The sequence below is a fragment of the Protopterus annectens genome, chromosome 12.part0 (assembly GCF_019279795.1).
Source record: "Protopterus annectens isolate FY-2018-M chromosome 12.part0, PAN1.0, whole genome shotgun sequence".
In the NCBI taxonomy this organism is placed as follows: domain Eukaryota; kingdom Metazoa; phylum Chordata; order Ceratodontiformes; family Protopteridae; genus Protopterus; species Protopterus annectens.
This window is the reverse complement of record NC_056746.1, coordinates 1,151,610,508-1,151,633,694: the sequence shown is the minus strand read 5'-3', so window position 1 is coordinate 1,151,633,694 and position 23,187 is coordinate 1,151,610,508. Positions and strand designations below refer to the sequence as shown.

Sequence of the window (23,187 nt, the reverse complement as noted above, 5' to 3'; positions counted from 1 at the left end):
CCCACAATTACCTCCGTACCATCATGCACCAACTTCAAAACTTTATTAAAAGTGTACCTAAAAACATGCTGGCTATGCCCTTGCAACTCCCACTCATCATCCACCCCATCCAACTACTACCTTTCTTTCACCTCCACTAACTACCTTGATGATAGAAAGCTCAGATGCTCATAAGCCTAGTACTTATTATACGGCAGGAACTTCTCATTGTTACATTTGTTAATGCCTGTTATGTACTTCACAGATAAAGATTCTAGTTGTCTACTGATGTACTATGTTCTTCATCTGTAAATATGTTGTAAGTAATTTCTATGTTAAATTGTTAATCACTATGTAATCCAATGTAACTACTGTGTTTATTTTACTGTGGAGCTTTTCTCCCCGGGCCTCCGCTGAAAATGGACCCACGTCCAGTCGGACACTCCCGGTCAACAAATTTAAATAAATAAATAAAAATAAATAAGTACATTTAATACTTGTCATTACCTTTGCCAATGCAGCTCAAGTCTTGGCTGAAAAGGGTCCTGGGACCAGTTCACTTTCCTGGCTACCAACTTATAAACAAAATAGAAAATAGAAAAAAGAAGGGTGAACATGACAGAAATAATTATGGCACTAGTAAAGCACGTTTTAATTCTGCATCATTCATGAGAGAGAGAGAAAAACTTCCCACTGAAGGCATTGGGTAGTAGCTGACAGACTTAGTTTGGAGTCCTACCACTTATGATACAGCAAGGATCATTTACTGCACCGAGTTTTCACACCTCAGCATAACAGTGTGGGGGGAAGGTATGTCAATTTGTTTAGGACTACAAAAGACTCCCTTTACAAAAAAGTGTTATTCACCTACTTTCTTTTGCTGGAAGTAGCTAACAACTATTAGAACAAGCTCTAACAGACACATAAATGAGGCTTAGTGAGGGAAAAATAGAAGTAGCTCTGTTACAGAAAGTGCGTTTAGATGACAAGGCTTCACAGTCCTGCCATTCTATCTTAATGGTATGAGAAAACAACACCACTTCCTTATGTACAGCATGATTAATATAACAAGGACTTGAAATGTATTCTGGGAAGAAGGAATGAGAGTAAGAAAACAAGATCACGTTACCAATGTAGGACCCATCATTCGCCATTTTGAGGGAAACGCATTAAAATTGTAAAAGAAGCACTTAGAGTGATTTTGAGGCATTAAAATAGCTCAAAAACAAAGATGCAATGAAAAAAATGTTTTTCAGTTCTAATGAGGAGTTTTCCTTTAACTATATTCACGTTTTTGTAAAATTGTTAGATAGCACTGTATTCACTTATCTGCTTCTATGATTCGTTATACTACATCCACCCACAACCCTTTTTTACCCATATTTACACATGGTGTTAGGGTGCCACATCAAAAATGACAATCTAGAACTAATGTTTACACTTCAGATAGACAGCCCTGCTGCAGCTGTCACTCTAGACAACACTCGCATCCAAACTTATGTCCAGTCCACCAACTGCATGTCTTTAACATGTGGGAGGAAACCAGAGCATCTGGGAAAACAGGCATGAACACAACAGGACATTCAGACTCCAAACAGAAAGAATCCCATGCAGAAATCGAATTGCAGAACCCCATGCTATGAGGTGACAATATTACCCACTGTACAGCACCCTTAAATTCTGTCAAGTTGTTCTTAGCATTATCACCTACCATGACTACAGATCTTGAAATTATGTTAGAGTGGTCTTCAGTGCACTCTTCCCAAACATAAAGTGATTATCTCAATAAAAGTCTACAGTTTCATTGACAGGTCTACTCTTACAGTAAAATGTACACATGTAAAACACTAATGGAGAAATATCTGTAAGAGGCCTTCCCCCCTCCCCCAAAACACACACACAAAAAACACGCGCACACACAACGCGCGCACATACATACAAAACGTGCGCGCACACACACACACAAAATGCATGCACACACACACACACACACACACAACCTTCACTCAGGAATAGGAAGGTGTGCTTCGACCCCCTTGTTTGTAGCTGATTTTATAGTCCACGAAGATCGAGTGACTGCACAACTTAAATGACATGGACTGAATTCACTATGGCCTTCCCCACTGCACGCCTAGCCAGCAGTGTTTATGAACATGGGAAATGGAAAAGATTCACTGAAGAAGACTTAACTGCCATAACAGGCATAAGCCCATTCACAGAAGCTATGTCCAAGTAATAATGTTCCACAAATTACAACTGATAGACCATGATACAATATTAAAGGTACATCCCAGGTGGGGCATCTTGCAGTGACTGCCAAGTTTGGATGCCTCACTTGTGCTCTCTGTGTACCATGGTTATTCTAATTTTGTCATAATTATACTATGTAACTGAATCTTCTTCTTTTGGCTTTTCCCGGTTAGGGATCACCTGTCCGCTCATGACTGGCAGTGGAGTTTTTACAGTGTTGAGTTGCCAGCCCGGCGCCCAACCTTCCACACAAGGTGCACACACACACACACATGCACTCATACCTAGGGCCAAATTTAGAGTGTCCAATCCACCTACAGTAAGTCTGTAACTGAATATGAACAGAAGTTATAGTGAGTGAAGGATTACATGTACACAATGTGGAAAAAAATGGAAACTGTCAGAAAAGGGGTAACCACACAGGTACAAACTCAGTTTTGCTGATCCCTGACAACTGGCTCTTGCAGTGAGACAAACCAGGAAATCTAAAACACCCATGGCAACCAAAGCCATAGTCTAGGCTGTATCAACAGGACAGTCAAAACACTCCACAAGGGTGCCTTGCTGGTACACAGAAGGGGCAAGAAGATGATGGTAGGTGCTGTGCCTAGAAAACAGGTGGGTCTTTTTATTCATACTGAGAGAGATGGGGGGGTAAAGGGAAAGACCCCCCCCCAAACAAAATACCAAGGTGTTCAGGATCTAGCCAAACAACACTGCTCTGAAGGGAGCATCTTGCAAAAGCAGCCAAGCATGTGCCCCCTTCCTACGGAGGGATCATAGCCGTAACCATTCAGCATAGGTACAGACAGTATATACAGAGCCTACAAACCTAAGAAAAGTACCAACTGGATCAAAATAATAAAGAGAACAGAACTCACCTGAACCAGCCACAGATAGGTGTTGGGAGATTTCTCCCTTGCAGCTCAGGCTCTGAAAGCGCCCACAAGCAATACCAGTTCTGAATCCTTTCAGGATGACTGGAATCTGGCTATACAACATGCATCACACTAAAATACTGCCCTGAACACACGTTAAAAATATACATTCCCATACTTTCGTGCAAGTCAACCATAGTCTGTAGAAATGCTGGTAGTCCATCAAAACCACAAAAGAAATCAGCATTAGGGTGCTTAAACAATAAGTCACTTCAACCTGCAGCATGCCCACATTTAGCATTGGCCTTCTTGTGGCTCAAACAATAGAGTAAGCATATTGCGAGTCTTTAAAGTTAGCATCTTCAAAGGCTGATGAGCTTGACTAGGGGAGGGGCAGGAACTATCATGGGACATGACAGCTCTGTACGCCCAGCAAAAACATAATGCAGAAATGTGCAACACTTCACAACCTGTAGGTACTGCCCAAAGAAAAAAAATAATAATTTGAAGAATAAGTTGTAGAAGATAAAAGGTTAAACACTTAATATATCTTAATGAGAAACTTATCAGAAAAATCCCCAAGGAAATATAAGATGGGAAGGAATGAAGCCCTGCACCCCCACAGCAGTTCCAATAACAAGATGATATAGACCCACACACAAGGGATGCTGCTGCTGCTGTGCTGGGCTTAGCAGTTCCACAGATAAAATCCCACAGCAGCAAAATGAAGCTCCCACCAGTAACTGAACAACCACTAGAATACTCACTGTTTTTTTACTTCTGCATGACATTTCTAGTCCCTGCACCTGTCTACCACTGAGCACCCCCCCTCCAAACATTGGACTTTACCACATTGCCATGCCCCCCCCCCATCTGTACTGGATATCCCCAGTACAAGAGTAAAAACTGTCCAGAAAAGATGTCATTTAGGCAACTATGAGAATGCTTTGCCCCTAGCCATCCAAAGACCATCAGACCTTGTCATAGTCCACTGCCCCTGACCAAAAGCTTACCAGCCCTCCCACACAAAAAACTGCTGACTACAGGGGGGGGGGAGGCAAACATCACTACTGGACCCCCTCTGCAGTCAAATACCAGATGGATTGCCTGCTAGTCTCACACTGCTGACAATTCCCTTGTCACCCAATGAACCCATGGAAAATCCCTCATTAATGTAGATGGCTAGGGCATTCTAAGAAATGCTAACCCTGCCTCCCCGCTTTCATAGCTGAAACAGGCACTACATCACCAAGGGACATCCAGAAACCTCCCCAAACATCTATATTCTAACACACACTCCTTTGAGGATTACCACTGAGGCTTGGGACATCAAGCCTACATCTCCCAGTCAACAGTTTCTGGTATGCTAGTACTTGAACACTAGTTAACAGGGAACCATCTTACCTTCCCCCCAAAATGAGTGAGTGAGCTGGCATTCACCAGTCACCCCCATCTCTCCACTCCCCTCCAGCCTAGCTGTTCCGGTGCCAAGCCACTAATCAAACTCTGGCAATCCAGGTCACAGTCAGGACTTTATTCATCTACTCCACAGAGTTGGGCAGATGCCTCACTAACTGGCTACATACTCAGCAAACAGTTTTTTCTCAACAAGAACTTGCTAACCCCATTGTACCCTGGTGGCGGACAGGCTAAGAGTCCTTGGAGATGAAGCCGCAGCCGAGAGTACCCCTTACCTCTGGTTAGACAGTTCAAGGCGATACTCTCCTACTTCATGGTGGACAGACCCGGGGGAGAACTAGCACTTAAACCCTTGCATTAGTCCCATGAGCTGTCTGCTTCCACCATCCAGCACAGTATTCAAAACAATTTTGACAATTACCAGATAAAAAAAGCAAGACGCCAACTTCTTAAAGAACTTTCTCAAATAATATTAAGGACAGACATTCAAACTATAAGAAAAGAAAGAAATGCTGGGCCAATGGAAAAGTACAGTTGTGTAAAATCTTACCCTAACAATAGATGTTCTTCTCTTCACTGTTGCAGTATTCTTCACCGTAGGGATCTCCTGCCAAGGATAACCCAATGTCCATTCAGTACACCAAAGCCTTTAGATCTTGTATGGGTTATATATCACATACATGCTCCTCGGTCAAGACATAGGGCATAAAGGTGACATACGGATGCAGTTACCCAGAACTGAATTGCCACAGAAGAAAATCAGTCTCCATAGGTCAAACAAGGCTATGCACATCCAGAAAGAGAAAATGCAGAAAGGTACGCTGTTGGCCAGGAGGGAAACCAAACAAAACTCAAAGAAAAAACAGGGAGGTGGGAGGGAGTGAATACTGCAACACTGAAGAAGAGGACATCTACTATTATGGCAAGTTTTTACACAGCTGTACTATGTCACTCTGTATCCCTGTTGCACTATACATTAGTAAAAGTACAGAAGTTCAAGAAGAGGACTGGGAGGTGGAAGACTGTGAAGAGCCCTCAAAGAACCCATGCAGAATGGCTCTAGCAAAACCTGCTCTGGCCCTAGAAACCATATCTAACTCATAGCGCTTAGTAAAGGCATGCAATGAAGACCAAGTAGTAGGTTCAAGGATGGAATTGGTGTCCAACCACTTGAGGAAAGCACCAGAAGAAGCAACAGCTCTAGTGGAGTGAGCGCTAACAGAAATAGACAGACATTAAAAAGAAATGGCCTTAGGAATCCAGGAGGAGATGGTTTGCTTAGAAACAGCCAAACAAAAAGCTGATCAGATTTACAAATGGCCTTAGATTTTATACAAGTAATACCAGAGTGGTCTATGCAAATCTAAGGTATGAAGGAGCCTCTTCTCTAGTAGGCTGAGAAGTAAAAAAAAGAAAGGAGCTATACTGCCTGATTCAGACACAACTCATTAACTACCTTGGGCATAAAAGGAGGATTAGTACAAAGGGACACACTTTCCCTGTGAAAAACTAAAAAAAAAGAGGGATAGCCCATAAAGGCCTGAAGCTCAGAAACCCTTCCAGCAAAACAGCAAACAAGCAATAAAACAGTCTTTCAGGGACAATGTTGCAGAGAAGCTGAACCTGCAGGCTCAAAAGGAGTCCATGTTAATTTTTCTAAACAAAAATTAAGGTCCCAAGGAGGAGGAATAGGCTTCCATGGAGGCCTAAGATGCAGGATGCCGTTAAGAAACTGTTGGACTTCAAATCGAGAAGCCAAAAGAGGATTCAAGGGCAGACAGACAGAAATAGTTGAAAGATGGGCCTTTATAGAAGAATATGCCAAGCCAGACTGGTTTTCCTGCTTCCTGTAAAACAGTAAGCACATCCTCAGAAAAGAGGTGTCTAAAAGGAACCAAAATCTTATCACTCGCAGTATCAGTTGAAGACACGTTTAACTTTCAAATGACCACAGGAATCCCCTCATCCCATGTCTGAAGCATCAGTGAACAGTTCTTGAGAATGAACAGGAGGCTGAAAGGGCAGGCCTGGGTTGAGGGTAAGTTGCTGAATCCACCAATGAAATTCCCACGTTAGAAAAGGAAAGAGGCACACTGAAATCCCCAGCATGGCTATGCTGAAGCCAAACTGACCTGAGGTACCATTAAATCATTTGCATATGCAGTCTGGCAAAAGGGAGCATTGGAATACAAGACGCCATGAATTTCAGAGCTAGAAGAAACTCTTTTTCTGTAATAGCAGTCCGAGGAAGGAGATACTGAAAGAAAACGGTCAAAGATGGAACCTTAGGAGGTGGAAGAGAGGCCAAACTTGGCACTGTCTGAATCCTACAACCCAGATGCACATGATCAGACTGTGGAAAGTTGATAGTGGACCCCACACTTTGGAGGAAAGATATGAACTCCAGATCCTGTGGGAGAAGGTGCCTGAAGCAACAGGTCATCTAGATAAGGAAAAATCTGAATGTCTTGGAACCTGCTAAAGGGCAATCACAGGAGCTAGGCATTATGTGAATACCTTTGGGGCAGTAGAAAGGTCAAAGGGCAAAGCAGAGAAATTAAAATGAGAGGAAGAATCAGAGAGATGTAAACACTTCCTGAAAAGAGGCTGAACAGGAATATAAAGGTAAACATCCTTCAGATCCAAACCAAGAAGAAGCTTTGCAATGTGGAGGGCGTGATGTTCACTTCCTAAATTATGTTATACACTTAGTTCACTTAATAAAAATTGAACTGTAAAATATGTGCTACAAAATAATCAAATAGAAAATAGTAGGTAGTCCACAGCTGAGTTAAAAATGGAATCTCCTTTATTGAAACACACAAACAAGCGATCCTAGCGGAGTATAATGAAAAGCATCAAAAACATTCCTTATTTATATATAATCAGGTTGTTTGGAGCAAGGGAGTAGTTACAGAGGGTGGTTCTGTTAACAGCAATAAAAACATTAAAATCATTCCTTTAGCCAAGTCCCCCTTCTCCCTTAACACCATAGTGTAATTAGAAACTATGCTACTTAAAACTGATTCTAGAAGGCTAGAGACATATTACAATCTAAGACCAGTTTATTAACACTTTATATAGGCTGATCAATCAAAACTTTAAGAAACAAACTAAAAAAATGACTAACTGGAGAACAACTGAAAACCAACGGACCAAGTAACAAAAAATGGTTCTAATGGTTGGTACCCTCCATTACTTAACAAGTTAGTTCCAGTCAAAGAGGACAGGCCACTCCCTTTAGTTGACAGTGTTTCCTCCCTTCCTCCGGGGAATCACTCCAGAGCCAACATGTCTTCAACTTATAACATTAGTTTCATTTCCACATTTAGCAGCGACTCTGCTGATATTCAACATATACTAGTAAAAAACTGGCATTTTATCCTGAACAATGAGTCACTTCACGAAAAATTAGGCTCCACTCCAAGATTTGTATACAAACGAGGGCATAATTTAAAATCAATACTTGAAAACAATAATAGGGCAGACAACACCACTAAGCCTAAAGGCTCTTTTACTTGTGGGACCTGTAAATATTGTCAACATGTAAAAATCTGCAATTTTTTTTGTGGTAAGAAACAGGAAATATTACATTAACCAAAGACTTAACTGCATTTCAAAATCTATTGTGTACCTGGCCCTATGTAATTGCTGTGATGCTTTCTACGTGGGAAAAACAGATAGAAGATTTCGGGATAGGATATATGAGCACTTGTATGCTATAAGAACTAAAAATGAAGGTAACGCTCTAGCAAGACATTGTGTAAAACACGCAGGACACACGTTTTGTTTTTTGGCCACTGATGAAGTACTACTGACTATTAGAGGTGGCCCAGTTAACCTTCTCCTTGAGACACGTGAATTAGAATGGCAGTTATTATTGAATTCTTTCAGTATTCCAGGTCTTAATGAATACTGTAACATTTCCTGTATTCTTAAATTGAAGAGTTATTTGAGATAATACTCCCTTGACTTGCCCTTTTTGAGTATTTTCTGTCATAAGTTTTTCGATGTCCTCCGAGTACTTTGGATACAAGTACTCTAAATTGTAGCTCCTATAATACAGTTCCTCAAACTAAAGTTTCCCAAACCCGTATAAACACATATACACATACACCTTCAAAACACACTGTTACACTACAGTCTGACAAACATGTGCTTATTATATCACTTTGTTATTTCACAGTTTTTTTAATAAACACCAGCTTCCTGCCTGCAACATAAGGATTTGTTACCACTTTTTAGTGGTGTATTTAATTTTTAGTTGTCATCAGTAGTTACCTAGATGTTTGACTAAGAAGCCAAGTTGACTTGGTAGCTTGTTTCTAGTTGGCTTCTTATAGGCACTACCTTTTACAGTTATGATGTACCTGCCAGCTTTTTTGTAGATACTAGATATTGGTTAGTGTGTAGTACGTATTTTGTATAATTGTATTTTGGATTGTCTTACCCCTGTCACTTACACAAACCTTAATGACAGGTTTGATACATACTAGTTTCTTATATCAAATGATTAAGTCTTTATAACATTTGATATTTTGACTGCTTGGTATCTCTTATACTATTTTAAAGTATTTTTTAATTATGTTAAGAAATTACTAATTTAACATTTCTTATGCTAAACTTTGTAAGCACTTTAATGAAATTTTTAACTATGTATGATTTTACGTATTAATATTTTTATCCTGAATTTTATTTCAGCTTTTGAACAATATTTCCCATGTACTTTGTGGTTGTACTTGTATTTATTTACTGCACGTAAGTATTACACTAAAAAGGGCTTTGGCTCCTTAATTAGTGTTTAATCTAATTGCCACGTAATTTACGTTGGCTTAAAAACTCTTATGGCGGTAAATTTTGTTTTGTTTTATTATCGTTCTGATGAAGCGGTGACTTGGTGCACCGCGAAAACGTGTTTTGTTCAATAAAGCGTTAAATACCTCTGCTTGGTCGTGCAGTTTCCTGGACTTACACTTTATATTAACCGGCTTTGCTTATAAGTCGCAGTACTCATTGCGCTTACTTTTATCCGGACTGGGGATAAGTAAAAAAATGACTAAAAAAAGATCTACCAATAGACATCTACCAGAATAAATATTAATAAATATACAACTTTTAACAAAGATTGCTTTTGTATCAAATAAATACTTCATCAGGTTTGTGTGTCAAAAACAAATCATAATATGAATGAACATGTATAGAGATACATAATTGAAATCCTAAGTAGGATGAAAAAAACATTTTTGACTCAGCTGTGGACTACCTACTATTTTCTATTTGATTATTTTGTAGCACGTATTTTACAGCTATATTTTACAGTTCGGTTTTTATTAAGTGAACTAAGTGCATAACATAATTTAGGAAGTGAACATCACACCCTCCACACTGCGAAGTTTCTTCTTGGTTTGTTTAAACCCAGTACAGGTTGCATACTGGGTTTTTCTGAGACTTCAAAGATACCACAGATTTCTCTTTTTGCATTCTTCAGATCCAATGACATCAGAAAAGCCTGGGGAAGTACCAGAGGAGACAGGGTTTGAAGAGTAAGCATCCGAAAGGAAGGCAATTTGAGAAAGGTGCTGAGCATGAAAAGATCCAGAATAGGTCTCCAAGTGATCTCCTTTCAAGGGGTCCGAAACATCCGATTATAATCATTTTCCTACTTGGAAAAGAGGGACAGGTTAAATAGTTCCCTGGTCCACCAGGGACCCAAGAACCTCTGAGAAATGAGGAAGTTGTTCCAGAGGAGGTTGGGAATTACTTAGAAAGAAGGGAGAGACTTCCACAACATGAAGTAATCCTGACAGATGGCAAATAAACTCAAGAATCCGAGGTGATGAGATGCAAGTTTGAAGACAGAGCATAGATGAAGGGACAGGGGTACCTGGCCAAGGGGAGGGGGCATGATGTTAGACAGAAGAGGTTTGTCAGATAAAGGAGGCTTCTGACGCATTGCAGTCTGAGAAGACTTTACAAGAGGAGCTCGCCTACCACCTTTCCTGCCTTTAGTGGCCTGATGAGGCTGCCTGCGAAGAAAAGCAGACCTAGTAGGATAGCTCCCCTGGAAATCAGAAACAGGGGCACAAAATATGTTAGATCCTGCAAAGCTTTACCTTTTTCCTTAACAGACAAACATAGCAGCAGCAGCAGTCCCAAAGAGATTTTTTATTATCCAATGGTGCATCTGACAACTTGGCCTTAATGCCTTCAGGTAAAGACTGCAGGTGATGCCAAGAATAATGCTTCACGACAGACCAAAAGGCAGCAGCTCTGGAGGATGCATCAGCAGCATAATAGCTACACTTGATAGCCCAACAAGCCCAAAATAGAGCAGATTTTGTTTCAGAATCAGGGAGATCAAAAATTTCCTGACAAGCCTGGGCAGTCAAAGCCAGAGTATATATAATCATGTGGATCTGGTAATCGATGTCCTGAAAGGCCAGAGAAGAAGCAGTATAGACCTTCTTAGCAATTCTCTCCATTGCCCTATTATCCTTAACTGAAGGCAGACATTTGGAAGAGAGCAAAAGTTTAGAAGGAAACTGACACCACAGCAAAGGCTGCAGTAGTACACAACTGACAATCCTCAGGAACCTTACAGAACCTGACAGGTTTCTCTGCAGCAGGAGGCTGAGAATCAGGAGACTTACAAGCAGTTATAAATGTGTCTAACACCTTTTTTTGGATAACAGACACTTGGGAAGAAACATATTCTTTCATTCTAGCTATAGTACCTCCAAAAAATAATTCCTTGAAAGGAAACTCGGGTCTAATGGACTCTTCTTCACCAGAACCATAAACTAGAAGAGAAGGCATCTGGAAGAGTAAGACAAGGACCCATCATCAAACTTGATCCTTATCTGAAGAATCAAGTTCCCTGATCCACTTGGAAGGAGTTGAAGTCCAATGGAAAGTGGACACAGAAACTCCTTGGGGAGGATTCAGGGTCATTAAGGCATTTAACAGGCCCTGAAATTCCTGCCAATCCCTTTGATGATCTTTAGGGCATACAAAAAGTATGCTTACTCTTCCGCTTTTCATTGGTAGGGATGTCGGCCCTAACAAACACTGGAGGCTCTGACCCTTGACGAGGTTTAGTAAGAGTACCTGGAACCTCTTCCCTGACCAGAATATGCAGAATCTCTCTAGGGCCCTCTGAGATGATCAACCATGGTTCCCCCTCATCATCCAGAGCTGCAAAACTTCAGAGGATGTGCGAAAGGAGGATCCATGCCAACCTCCAACAGGTTCGCGGCAGAGGAATCTAATTTAGACACTTGATCTACAGAACTATCACCCTCTTCTAGAGAAATGTCCAGTAGAGGCTGGACAACCAAAGAATCCATCTCAGATTTCCTGATGATCTTACTTAAACGGTACTTCATTGTTAGAAGATTCTGCCATGCTACCCTGAACAGTTTAAGCCTCTGGTTCTTGAGCTAGATGGCCAGGGAAGACAACCAGCTTCTAACAGTCTTAGGCACAAATGCTACAGGACGTATTGTCATGGGAAGCACCCAGCCAAAAAAAAAACACTGATCATGATAATCCTTATGGAGAATCTGCATCCCACACTAACATTTTCCCTTCTTGGATGACATGAACTCTAGGTAACCAAAAAAAAAACAAGACCAAAAGAAAAAAAAAAAAGATCTCAATGGGGCACTTATCTGATGGTTAGGTATTTAACACAGCAAAAAGTGTTTATACAGATGAGCGATGATGGAGTTCAGACTGGCAGCAAATTAGTTCTGAGTAACTGCGTTCGTACATTACCATTACATCATGAACAAGGAGCATGTGTGTGACATGTGGCACATACAATATCTAAAGACTTTGGCAGACTGGCTGGACATTGGGTTATCCTTGGCAGAAGATCCCTAAGGTGAAGAATATAGCAACAGTGATATTCAAGGAAATCATGACCTCACAAATAGCTATCAGATGACGTTAGTGTGCATCGGCACATGCATATCTGTCCCAGCATGTAGAAATTTTGGGGAAAAAAATGCTAAATGCTGACTAGTGGAGAAGATAAACCTAATCACATAACCCATCAAGTGGAGTTCCCAAATTTGAATCTTGCCTTAACGGTCTCTAAATCAAGCTGGCTGGCTCTTTCCTACACTTTCTACATATACATTCTATTCCTTTCTCTATGCAGTTATTCACAGTTCCAGTGATCCCAGTTCCAGAGACCTTACTGTACTTAACCCAGTATTTCCCAGTTAAATGGTCTGCTTCTATAAATCACAGATCTCTGGCTCCTGCAGTACATCTCAGTATTATGCAAGGGATGGCAAAAGCTGCATCAATGTCTGATTTCCACTCTGTTACTTCATCTTCAGTGGTTAAGACTAAACTAGAAAACATTTATCTTACATTGTTGGGCAGCTCATCCTTTGCTTGAGGTCACCTTCTATCAATGACTATCTGACTTCTTAAACCTAGATATTAGGCACTTCCCAGTTTATTTCACAGCTGTTACCTGGCTAAGTTCACTGCACCAGGATTGAAGACTCCACATAAGAATGACTTCTCCATTTTACCTGTCCAGTAATTCTACATCTCATACTCACATTCACCGCTTTCTCCTATATGTACAAACTATGGCCACTCCTAAAGACATTCTGCTTTCTCACACAAATATAAAGGCCAAAGTCATGTTCCCTTCCATTCCTTCTTCATTTTCAGTCTCTTCCAAAGTGCATTTTATCCCATCTTAAATATTCACTTCCACTCCATGCCCTTTTCGCATTCCGTCCCTTTAATACAGCCAGACTCTAAGTACAAGTCTGTTTGCATTCTCACATTGACCTCAGATTTTCAAACAGGACTGCCGTAAGAATTATTAATGAATAATTAGCCAGGTAAATCTCATTCTCCCAGCCTAAATGTTTTAGAAGTCGTCTCTCTCATCTGGAGTCACGTGGGTTTCCTCCGGGTGCTCCAGTTTCCTGCCACATTCCAAATACATACACAGTAGGTGGATCAGACACTCTAAATTGACAGTAGCTGAGAAAGTGTGTGCAAGTGAGTAGTATGAATGAACTACCGTGGCAGGGCTGGCCATCCAGTGGTGTAAACCGTGGATGCGCACATCTCCCGCATTTAAAGGTACCATACTTGGCACATGTTCCTCCTATAGAACTATTTGTATTTTTATTTTTTTCAAAAATATTTTTCAAATTCTTATTCCTTCTAAAACTATACCTAAGTGGTTGTTGAAATACATCTACTCTCGTTGGAATTTTGTTGAACATCTCCCAAGTATCATTAATACACTTGGTTTTGTAAAAGAAAGATTCTGATGAAGTCTCCGTGAAGGAGATGAAAGCGCTCAATCTGTTTGTGTATTTTTATTATAAATAAACTACGTATATTTACACCTTCGTGCCAACTGTGGATTACATTTGCCTGTATCAAAGGGTGTTGGAGAGAGTTGAAGTGCCATTATTATTTATATGGAGGAGAGCCTTTATTGTTACCGGTTAAAGTCACTGGTGGATTTCTATCATGAATTGCTTGCTTCTCTTTGGTTACACTCTACAATATGCTATCCCACTGCAGAGAGGCTGAGATACCATGATGAAGGAAACCATGGCCCTAACAGGTGAGATTGCCCTGCATTTGATGATGAACAGTTATGTTTTTTTCTTTCTTTCTTTCTTTCTTTTTTTTGTGTGGGGGGGGTTAGCAATAGTATTTATAAACAGAACTGCAGAATTGCAATGGGAGCAGCTATGGCTCTCCTCTTACCTTAGAAACAACATTTTTCATATTGTGTGGGAAGGATTAGTGGAAGCTCTGAAGAAGTTTTGCAAACACTGGACAATCAAAAAAACAGACAAGTTTTTTGAAATTTACTAGTCATCAAAATTATTTACTAGTCATGAAAACTAATCATAAGGTTTGTTTTCTGACTCCTACTGCTCATCAGTACACACAGTCACAAGAATTTTACAATGACTTATTTCTGAAACCCACACAGATTAACTTACTGCTTCATGCTAACACTATGCACCTGCTAATGACTAAATATAACGCAATAAAGACACAGGGTATGCAGACCGCTTCTGGGTCCAGACAAACAGCTAATTTTCTTAAGAACTTGCAGGACCTCCACAAAGATCTTACTGAGACAGGATACGAAAGTGGGTCTATCAGATTCATTTTTGATCTTAAGGACCTCAAGGCACATGAGGACACTTCCTCAATACGAAGAAAGATAATTATGTGATTTTAAAACTCACCACACTGATCAAACTGGAAAAAATGAAAAGTATGAACCTAACTTTCAGTAAAGATACTCATGAAATTAAAATTGATAATTCATGACAACTGGTCCAATACATCTAGCAACAGACTGGTTAGCAAGATTTTGGACCCTAGTCCGTCTGTTTTTAAAAAAGGCAGGAACACTGGACTTCCAAGATGGCTGTTCAATGATCAACAGCTTGATTCCATCTTTCTTAGTGTGAAAAAAAGAAATGGAGATAAAGGCCACAGACACTGCAAGTTTTAGCAAATTCAGTTACTGTATAGTAAGTACACTGCTTGGATACCAGCAAAGAAGAACTTTAGAGAGCCTAAAAGGAAACCAATTAGAAAAGGTGAAGAGAAAGCAAACACTGACTACAAAGACTCGTATAGCTATTCATCAAAAAGAAGTTCAGGCTCCAGCTCAGGTGCAAGACATGGCTTCCAATAATCCAGAGGAAAAAAAAAATCAAATATGGTCTGAGCTGATTAAAATAAATGAAACACTGAAGGAGTACATCAACTCAAAATAACAAAAGGCTGGAAAATGGAAGAAGCTTTTAAACAGTTATTCAGATGAACTGATAAAACTGCAAAAATCAGAGATCAAAATGAAGAAAAGACTGGCTAAATATGAGACTGCTCAAGCAGAGCCATTTCAAAAAATAAGAGTTTGAGGACAGAGCACACTGAAAAAAAAATGAGATTTTCTGCTGTACCGGAGAAACTGGAAGGAACAGACAATTAATTTTATGAAAGCACAAATAAGTAACTGGACTGAAATTCCACAGCAAGATTTGTTATTTGAAAGGGCACATCATGTGTATGCTCCAAACCTGGCCATGAAAACGCAGCCAAGCCCTATATTAGTAAAGATGCAATCATACCAGCATAAAGAATTGATCCTGACAAAAATGTGGCAAAATGACAAGGTATTAGGGTGGCCTAATGGTTAAGATGTTTGCCTTACAAACACAAGGTGCAGGGTTTGAGTCTCAAGGGATAATTGGCTAAGCTTAAAATGGCTCGCAAGGGCAGTTAGCTTAGTAAGAATCTATGAATCTATTAAAAATTGTAGTAGTAGAAAGCTTGCAGAAAATGATTACTTACTGTACACCAGTCAGGCGAGAAGTGAATTTATCCCAGCAATCAGGAAATGACAGGTATGAGATTCAATCTGCTGTATCCAGCCAACTTCAGAATATTTTGTTCACTGGAGGATCAAAGTAATTTTTTGATGCAAAACATGCAAAGGAGGAAATATGTTCCTAAGGCAAATGCTTGAGACAGGAAATAAAAACACAGGAGCTGACGAAGTACTGGGAGTACCTTGGACTTGAACTGGAGTCTAGGGTTGGGAGGGTACAGATGAACAGGAAGGCCAGCAACAGACTATAAAGCATCAATCACATTTGTGAAATACGGCTTTACAAGAAAAAGTGTAGAGATTGGATTTTTCCTGACTTGGTTAAACTTGTGGGGACTGACACATATATACCCCACTTCATGTCATACATTATACAGTAAAGTATTTTCAGTTATTGCTGTATGTGATAAAGATATTTAAACAAGTGCTTTTTTCCCTTCTTTTATAGCTTTAAGAAATATAGCCACTACAAAAAGAGAAGACAGTCTAGAGAAAAGCATGTTTAAGTTAGTATGATGTAATCTTGAGTTGTTGAGGTGGGGGATGGGGTGTAAAAGTACAGCGCTTATAATATACATAGAGCTGATAAATTCTCTCTCTTTTGCATAGATGAATGTCTGGATTAAGGCCATTGGCTTAACCTAACAAGTTTTTGTGTATTTAAGTAACTAAGGCACTGAATGTAATGAAAAGTTTTCCTTTGGCAAAAAAAATGTTCAGTACTGTCAGGTTTGCAGAGCTGTACATGTTGTGCTTGTGTTTCCATAGAGACAAGCTGACTACAGAGAGAGCAATAAAAGCTAGAACTCTTTTAATGTTAAAAGTATATGTTTTCTTTAAACATACATGCCGTTTTTCACATGAAGATGAGACAAGAACAGACAGCAATTAGTTTAAGTAGGAGCACAGGCTGTAATGTGGGTTTTAGCATGGGTAACCTTAATGTTAGGTTAAGTTATACCTATATGTGCAGCTGTCGATTTGGGACAATTGTTCCTTCCTATCATGAGGATTAAACTTCATTACCTGGTTAAGGGATATTCTAGGGGTGTTTTTTGTTTCAGGATTTTCACTAAAACAAAAAGTCATGCAAAATGTGACTAAGGTAAAAGTGTAGATGACAAAAAACAACTGTATAAGAGATCAACCTACCAAACAGTGGGAGCATGCAAGACAAAAAAGATGGAAAAAGACATTTAAAAAAGTTGTCATATAAAGTAGGTGGAAATAACTTCTAATAGAAATAACTTCTAATCATATACCCTCCTTCCTTTAGTGATCTTGAACACTTATCTCTATCTCTATCACTATCTCTCCCTCTCACTCCATTAAGCCCTTGCTCTCCTCACTCCCACACTCTGTCCTTCTCACAATATCTCCCCCCACAAACCTGCTTTTGACCTATTACTTGCTACATAGCTCCCTTACTACTATATTACTTACTACTGAGCTCCCTTCCACTAAACTTCCTCCCTCTCTCCACCAGCCTACCTACCTCCTTATAAACACTGTCCTTTGAACACCTGTTTTGTTACACACTTCTCACATTATCTCTGTCTTACATACCTGTTTCTACCACTTGGCTGATTGTTTTTCTCAGCACTCTTCTACTCCTTAGCTCATCCCCTAACCCCCATCTATTCTCTCTTGTATATCTCTCCTCTAACTTCCACTCTAGACCTTATCCAACTCTTACCGCCTGTTTGTTCTGCCCTTCCCCCTCCCCCATCTTGTTACTCTTCGTCCTGCATTATCTTTCCCGCCTTTCACCTTAACCTTAGCCCCTCCCTCTTATCTTTCCCATCACTACCATCCTACCTTATAAATAACTCCCCCCACCCTTAGGCGCCATCTTTAATTCTCCCTACTGGCCTGGCTGCTGCACGTCTCCATCTGAACGGGCTGATCATCTAGGGTGAGTTGTACGCACACATTTAGTGTTGTTTCTTTTCCTGATATTCCACTTATTTTGTTACTGTTTAGCGGCTGCTTCCATTTATGATATCTGGTAAAGTTTAACCATTTTTACTGTTACTGTTTAGCGGCTGCTTCCATTTATGATATCTGGTAAAGTTTAACCATTTTTAGCGACAGCTTTTATTTATGGTATCTGGTAAAGTGCAATCATTTTTATTAACTACTGTGAGGAGCGCTTTGCGCTAATTGCCTATACCCTGCTCTAGCCAAGTTTACCCTGCATTTTTGGTTTGGTTGTTAATTTATTGTCATTTCTATAACTGTTGCATCTCTACATGAAGCTTTTGCTTATAACATAGTCCCTAATTGTTTTACAATATATAGCTATCTAGGCAACTGTTACTGCGACTAGACTACTCCATAGACTGTAAGCGATGCAAGCGGCGTCACTTCAGTGTAATTAGAGGGTTTTCTACTGATGTATCAAGTTGTAGGCAATAGAATACCCGTTTGTATACACTCAGATCAGGTCACGTGGTACATAGAGTTCGCCCACCGCATTTCTGAGTCTTAAATACTGTCTTATCTGCTCAGGCAACTCCTATAGTGCTATATGTATGCTTATTCATAACATCGCTGCTAACAGCGTTAACTTTTATGCGCACTGCTGGGCAAATTGATTTCTGAGTCTCAATTACTGTGTAATCTGCTCAGGCAACTCCCATAGTGCTACATGTGTGCTTATTCATAACATCGCTGCTAACAGCGTTAACTTTGATGCGCACTACTGGGCAAATGTTTACTCTCTGCCCTAGGATATTTTACTTGATGAATGGCCTGGTAAGCTAGATAGTACTGTTTTTGCTAGTTTATTGATCGTGATACCATAGCGCTTGACTAGACTCAGTCCCTACGTAGTTGTTCTCTAAATTCTCTGTATTTGTAGCTTATATTTTGAGTAGTGTGCGCTAAATTCCTAAACACTCAGCTACTGGCTTTGACTCAGTACTTGTAGTGCGATTCACACTGCCGTGAACCTGGGAAGGCAATTTGAATTAATGTTTAAACTCCACTGATATCTGTTACGCTGTACTAGTACTCGTTCAGCACATTAAGAGTCACAAACACTGTTGAATCTGTGCAGGCATCTGTTACAATGCTAATGTATCTGAACTCACTGCTAACTGCATAAACATTGTGTACTGAGTGTTATATATTGTTTGAAACTGTATAATTACCTCTGTTTATGCTTAATGAATGCTTAACTTTCTTTAGTTCTCTTTATGCTTAATGAATGCTTATCTTTACTTTTAATTTATATCTTATTTACTGGTTCTAGTAACACTATTTTCCTTCCTTCTATCTCCAGACTTCTGCTTCCTCCTATCGGGACCAAGCAACTATTAATATAGGACTCCTGGCCCTACTGGCGGAGTTGAACTGCCCACTAGCTGCAACCAGACATTAAGGGTGTCCATCGTCCTAAATAAAGTAAATTCTGCCTATGTATGTAAAACCTTATTATTATCCAATAATTTGCTACTGCATCTAGCCTTCCAACCCGTCCTAGACTACCAGCAGCCATCACCAGTCCCTATCTTAAGAACTATACCCTTCTTCCTTTAGTGATCTTGAACACTTATCTCTATCTCTATCACTATCTCTCCTCTCACTCCATTAAGCCCTTGCTCTCCTCACTCCCACACTCTGTCCTTCTCACAATATCTCCCCACAAACCTGCTTTTGACCTATTACTTGCTACATAGCTCCCTTACTACTATATTACTTACTACTGAGCTCCCTTCCACTAAACTTCCTCCCTCTCTCCACCAGCCTACCTACCTCCTTATAAACACTGTCCTCTGAACACCTGTTTTGTTACACACTTCTCACATTATCTCTGTCTTACATACCTGTTTCTACCACTTGGCTGATTGTTTTTCTCAGCACTCTTCTACTCCTTAGCTCATCCCCTAACCCCCATCCATCCTCTCTCGCATATCTCTCCTCTAACTTCCACTCTAGACCTTATCCAACTCTTACCGCCTGTTTGTTCTGCCCTTCCCCCTCCCCCATCTTGTTACTCTTCGTCCTGCATTATCTTTCCCGCCTTTCACCTTAACCTTTAGCCCCTCCCTCTTATCTTTCCCATCACTACCATCCTACCTTATAAATAACTCCCCCCACCCTTAGGCGCCATCTTTAATTCTCCCTACTGGCCTGGCTGCTGCACGTCTCCATCTGAACGGGCTGATCATCTAGGGTGAGTTGTACGCACACATTTAGTGTTGTTTCTTTTCCCGATATTCCACTTATTTTGTTACTGTTTAGCGGCTGCTTCCATTTATGATATCTGGTAAAGTTTAACCATTTTTACTGTTACTGTTTAGCGGCTGCTTCCATTTATGATATCTGGTAAAGTTTAACCATTTTTAGCGACAGCTTTTATTTATGGTATCTGGTAAAGTGCAATCATTTTTATTAACTACTGTGAGGAGCGCTTTTGCGCTAATTGCCTATACCCTGCTCTAGCCAAGTTTACCCTGCATTTTTGGTTTGGTTGTTAATTTATTGTCATTTCTATAACTGTTGCATCTCTACATGAAGCTTTTGCTTATAACATAGTCCCTAATTGTTTTACAATATATAGCTATCTAGGCAACTGTTACTGCGACTAGACTACTCCATAGACTGTAAGCGATGCAAGCGGCGTTCGCCCAGTGTAATTAGAGGGTTTTCTACTGATGTATCAAGTTGTAGGCAATAGAATACCCGTTTGTATACACTCAGATCAGGTCACGTGGTACATAGAGTTCGCCCACCGCATTTCTGAGTCTTAAATACTGTCTTATCTGCTCAGGCAACTCCTATAGTGCTATATGTATGCTTATTCATAACATCGCTGCTAACAGCGTTAACTTTTATGCGCACTGCTGGGCAAATTGATTTCTGAGTCTCAATTACTGTGTAATCTGCTCAGGCAACTCCCATAGTGCTACATGTGTGCTTATTCATAACATCGCTGCTAACAGCGTTAACTTTGATGCGCACTACTGGGCAAATGTTTACTCTCTGCCCTAGGATATTTTACTTGATGAATGGCCTGGTAAGCTAGATAGTACTGTTTTTGCTAGTTTATTGATCGTATACCATAGCGTTTGACTAGACTCAGTCCCTACGTAGTTGTTCTCTAAATTCTCTGTATTTGTAGCTTATATTTTGAGTAGTGTGCGCTAAATTCCTAAACACTCAGCTACTGGCTTTGACTCAGTACTTGTAGTGCGATTCACACTGCCGTGAACCTGGGAAGGCAATTTGAATTAATGTTTAAACTCCACTGATATCTGTTACGCTGTACTAGTACTCGTTCAGCACATTAAGAGTCACAAACACTGTTGAATCTGTGCAGGCATCTGTTACAATGCTAATGTATCTGAACTCACTGCTAACTGCATAAACGCTGTGTACTGAGTGTTATATATTGTTTGAAACTGTATAATTACCTCTGTTTATGCTTAATGAATGCTTAACTTTCTTTAGTTCTCTTTATGCTTAATGAATGCTTATCTTTACTTTTTAATTTATATCTTATTTACTGGTTCTAGTAACACTATTTTCCTTCCTTCTATCTCCAGACTTCTGCTTCCCCTCCTATCGGGACCAAGCAACTATTAATATAGGACTCCTGGCCCTACTGGCGGAGTTGAACTGCCCACTAGCTGCAACCAGACATTAAGGGTGTCCATCGTCCTAAATAAAGTAAATTCTGCCTATGTATGTAAAACCTTATTATTATCCAATAATTTGCTACTGCACCTAGCCTTCCAACCCGCCCTAGACTACCAGCAGCCATCACCAGTCCCTATCTTATGAACTATACCCTCCTTCCTTTAGTGATCTTGAACACTTATCTCTATCTCTATCACTATCTCTCCCTCTCACTCCATTAAGCCCTTGCTCTCCTCACTCCCACACTCTGTCCTTCTCACAATATCTCCCCCCACAAACCTGCTTTTGACCTATTACTTGCTACATAGCTCCCTTACTACTATATTACTTACTACTGAGCTCCCTTCCACTAAACTTCCTCCCTCTCTCCACCAGCCTACCTACCTCCTTATAAACACTGTCCTTTGAACACCTGTTTTGTTACACACTTCTCACATTATCTCTGTCTTACATACCTGTTTCTACCACTTGGCTGATTGTTTTTCTCAGCACTCTTCTACTCCTTAGCTCTTCCCGCTCCGTTCGCCCTGCGGGCTCACTCCGCTCCCCTCCCTGCCCCCTAATCCCACCCGCCCCTGGGACCTCTACATTTATCCCCACTAAACCACACCCAACATATTCTAGTCCAATCACTGACTCTTCCTGTCCCCACCCACTATTTCTACCATCTCCACCTACCTCCTCAGACTACCCCCTCTGACAATATACTTCTACTTAACGTAGTCTATTCATTAACTGAACATGCCCCATATACACCACCCATTCCTTCTACTATCCATATTAACTACTCTCTACCACCTATATCTTAACCTACTATGAACATCCTCTTCTCTACACTTACCATTCCAAGCAAACACACACAAACTTTCCACCCAAATACACACACTATATATCTCTGTGCCACATACTACAACTCCTATCTGGAACCAAAATACCACCGCCTCTCTCACATTAAATATCTAATTCTCTTACTCTCTAAGCACATCAACTTCTATGATCTTTCACCCAAACCAAGTTCTTCATTAAGAGATGGTGACATACACCCTAATCCAGGCCCTGCAACCCTCACTACTCCCATTAATTCCCAACAGACAAAATCTAAGACGCCTCTACAGAACCCTAATTCAAAATCACTCTCTATAGCTCATCTCAATATCCGCAGCATTTGTAACAAAATCCCAAACCTCCACGCCTCCTAGAAGTCCATAAATATGACATCCTATGCCTTTCTGAAACCTGGCTTAAATCCACTATAAAAGACAATGAAATTATTCCTCCAGGCTATAACATCCTTAGACAAGACCAAGACTAGGAAAAAAGGAGGCGGAGTAGCCATTATATACAAAACTGGACTAGAAGTAGTTAAAACAAGCTATACCTCCAAATTACACTAACATAGACATTATAATAGCCAAATTATCCCTTAATCCACATAAAACAATTAATATTATCTGTGCTTACCTTCCCCCAGGCAACAATCCTCCAGTATTAGAAAGCCTACTGAACTACTTCTCAACAACTCTCCCTCAAGAAACTATACTATTAGGCGACTTTAACATTGATTGGAACACATGTAAACAAACGTATCCATCTACCCACATCAACCTA

The 23,187-nt window shown here is 40.2% G+C and overlaps 1 protein-coding gene across 3 annotated transcripts in view; it reads right to left on the bottom strand.

Moving 5' to 3' along the window:
* Window positions 1-23,187, bottom strand: part of WRAP53 (WD repeat containing antisense to TP53) — a gene marked incomplete in the record, with an annotated part of 785,404 nt that overhangs the window by 443,567 nt on the left and 318,650 nt on the right.